At 43.6% G+C, this 3,778-nt stretch overlaps 1 non-coding gene across 1 annotated transcript; it reads right to left on the bottom strand.

Moving 5' to 3' along the window:
* Positions 1-358: 358 nt before the first annotated feature.
* LOC128133109 (small nucleolar RNA R71) lies at positions 359-465 on the bottom strand. Its single transcript, XR_008231298.1, has one exon. It is a non-coding gene; the product is annotated as a small nucleolar RNA R71 (small nucleolar RNA).
* Positions 466-3,778: the final 3,313 nt, after the last annotated feature.

The following is a 3,778-nucleotide window of genomic DNA, read 5'->3' as shown; positions in this document are numbered from 1 at the left end:
GGGAGAATGGAAGAAGAGGATGCGAGACGACACTGGCCCAGGACTTGTGCAACCCGTAATTCCCGCGACTGCTACCTTCGAGCTAAAGGGTCATATCCTAGCTTTACTTAAGGAAATACCTTTTTATGGAAAAGACCATGAAGATGCCTACAAACACTTGGATGAAGTCAATGATGTAGCTGATTACTTCAATGTTCCAAATGTGCCCCGCGAGACTCAGCTACTTCGTATGCTTCCAGTGACATTCAAGGGTGCTGCAAAAGACTGGCTTAAATCACTTCCCCCCGGATCAGTCACCACTTGGGCCAAGATGAAAGAAGAATTCATTGATCACTTCTGCCCACCTTCCAAGATAGCCAAGTTGAAGAAGGCCATTGCTAACTTTGAACAACAAGCTGGAGAGTCTCTATATGAAGCTTGGGAAAGGTACAAGAGCTTACTAAGAAACTGCCCACACCATGACCTCAACAGCTAGCAAGAAGTGTCCATCTTCTATGATGGAGTCAATGTCACAACCAGGCAGTTACTAGACTCGCAAGGCCCGCTCACAAAGAAGCCACCCCCGGTGATCAAAGAATTGATTGAAGAATTCTCTAAACACTCTAGAGAATACCACAACCCTAGGCATGATGTCACTAGGGGAGCTGCCTATGCAGCTACTGAAGACTTATCCGCGGTCATGGCTATGCTAAAAACCATGGATAGGAGGATGGATAAAATGGATCAAACAATCCTTGCTATTCGGGTGGGTTGTGAAAACTGCAATGGGCCTCACCTCACTAGAGATTGTGATTTAGATTAAAATGACAACAAGAAGGCGCAAGTGTGTTACTCAAGTGGAGACCGATATGATGAAGACTGGCGAAAACAAAAGAAAGATTGGCTCCCTTATGAAGAGTACAAGAAAGCCAAGGAGGAAAGGTTTAGGCAAAAAGGGAGAGGGTTCTACCAAAAGGAGGAGCCGGTGCAAGAAAGGAAGCCAAGCTTGGAAGAAATGCTCACAAAATTTGTAGCTGCTTCAGAAAAAAGACACAGTGACCATGATGTTGCAATTCAAGAAACAAGGACCATGCTAAGGAACCAGCAAGCGTCTATTCACAATATAGAGACACAGCTTGGGTAACTTGCTCAACAAATCAACCAAAGATCACCGGGCGAACTCCCTAGCAAAACTGAAAATAACCCACGAGGCGCGCAAATAAACATTGTCACAACAAGAAGTGGGAAGATAATCACCCCCTGGCACCTATTCAGACTGAGTCATCCAAGAAATCACAGAAGGAGGAACCAGAAAAGCAAGCAGAAAACCAAGAATTGCACTCTGATAGTCCTACTCGCCGAGTACCACGTATGGACTCGGCGAGTACATCTCAAAAACCCACCGCACAGGTTCCTGAAAAACTTTATCAGCCTCCCGTGCCATATCCAACCCGAGCTAAGAAGGAGAAGCAGGAAGAGGAGTATCAGAAGTTTCTAGATCACATCAAAACTCTTCAAATCAACATACCATTCATTGAAGCCGTCATGCAAATGCCCAAATATGCAAAGTTCCTTAAGGAACTTCTCACAAATAGAAAGAAGATGGAAGAAGTGAAGAAGGTGGTACTCAATGAAAACTGCTCAGCTGCTATGCTAAATAGGCTACCTAAGAAGAATGGCGACCCAGGGAGCTTGACCTTACCTTGCCAATTTGGCAACTTGACCATCATTTATGCCTTAGCCGATTCGGGAGAAGGTGTGAATCTAATGCCATATTCGTTCTTTAAGAAGCTCGATCTCCCGGAACCAAGGCCAATTCGCATGGCAATACACTTGGCAAACAAAACAGTCACCTTTCCAAGGGGCATATGCGAAGACATACTAGTCAAGGTGGATAAATTTGTCTTTCCTGCTGATTTCATCATTCTAGACATGGAGGCGGATCCACAAGTACCAATCATCCTTGGAAGGCCCTTCCTCAACACGGCCAGCGCTATAGTAGACATAAGAGACTCAAAGCTCACCTTGCGGTTCGGGGACGATTCAGTAACATTCGGGGTGGACCAAGCTATGAAGCATTCTAGGAGCAGTGACGACACGGCATTCTCAATCGACATGCTTGATGAACTATCGGAGGAAGACATACCTAAAGATTCCAGCAAGTTTGCAGCTTTAGATGAAGCATTTGATCCAGAAAAAGATTTACTAGAAATTGAAAGACTGTTGGAAGAAGCGGAGTATGAAGAACTAATGAAGCAATCTGACAGCCCTACTCGCCGAGTAGGGCCGATCTACTCGCCGAGTATATCTGAAGAAAAGTTAGAATTCGTGAATGCAGCCACAAATTCGCCGAGTACCCTACCTGCACTCGGCGAGTCCAACAGGCAGAGCCAAAAATCGGAGCTGAAAACCTTACCAGATCATTTGGAGTATGCTTTTCTAGAAGAAGGCAACCAAAAGCCAGTAATTATAGCCTCTGACCTGACCAATTCTGAAAAAGAAGAACTCGTGCAAGTATTGAAGAGGCGGAAACAGGCCATAGCATGGAGCATCACCGACATCAAGGGAATAAGTCCATCCTATTGCTCCCACAAGATCAACCTGGAAGAAGGAGCAAAGCCGGTTGTACAACACCAAAGAAGACTGAACCCGAATATGCAAGAAGTAGTCAAGAAGGAAGTGGTCAAGCTCTTAGATGCGGGAATTATATATTCCATTTCCAACAGTCCATGGGTGAGTCCGGTCCAAGTGGTGCCCAAGAAAGGAGGGATGACGGTCATAACCAATGAAAAGAACGAGCTAATTCCGACACGAACGGTAACCGGTTGGAGAGTGTGCATCGATTATCGAAAGCTAAACGATGCCACTCGTAAAGACCATTTTCCCTTACCTTTTATTGATCAAATGCTAGAAAGATTATCGGGCCATAGCTATTATTGTTTTCTAGATGGATTTTCGGGGTATTTTCGAATACCCATAGACCCAATGGACCAAGAAAAGACCACATTCACTTGCCCAAGTGGGACTTTTGCTTATAGACGCATGCGTTTTGGGTTATGCAATGCACCCGCGACTTTTCAAAGGTGCATGACAGCTATATTCCACGATATGGTGGAAAAATTCATGGAAGTTTTTATGGACGACTTTTCCCTTTTTGGATCATCTTTCCATGATTGTCTCACTAATCTTGACTTAATGCTTGCTAGGTGTGAAAAAACCAACTTGGTACTCAATTGGGAGAAATGCCATTTTATGGTCAAGGAGGGTATAGTGTTGGGCCACAAGATTTCCAAAATGGGAATTGAAGTGGATAGGGCAAAGATAGACACTATTGCAAAATTACCCCCACCAACCAATGTGAAGGGCATTAGGAGTTTTCTAGGACACGCGGGTTTTTACCGGCGTTTCATAAAAGATTTTTCCAAAATAACTAGACCTCTAACACAACTGTGACAACCCGATATTTCAACTCTTTGTAATGACCTAAAAGGGTCAAATATTGTAACCACTTTTGAGTAATAAAATTTACTTTCATAATAAAATGTACAAATAGTTCTATTTAAATTCCTTCTATGTTTAAATGTCTTTAAACATGATCGTACGTAAAAGGAACGCCCAAATCCGACTTCATATATTGAAGTTATGATTTTTCCAAGTTCAGCTTAGCAACAGACAGCTAAAAACTCGAATCGGAGATCGAGCGACTTTTGGCCGGAATGACCTAAATGAGAATCGAAGGTCTCGACAATGGTATTTCAGCGGTAAAAAGTCTGGCAAAAACCGACGTCAGATAAAGAAG

Source organism: Lactuca sativa, chromosome 3, assembly GCF_002870075.4.
Source record: "Lactuca sativa cultivar Salinas chromosome 3, Lsat_Salinas_v11, whole genome shotgun sequence".
NCBI lineage: Eukaryota > Viridiplantae > Streptophyta > Magnoliopsida > Asterales > Asteraceae > Lactuca > Lactuca sativa.
Note: the sequence above shows the minus strand (reverse complement) of the source record. Positions and strands in the feature narration are given on the sequence as shown.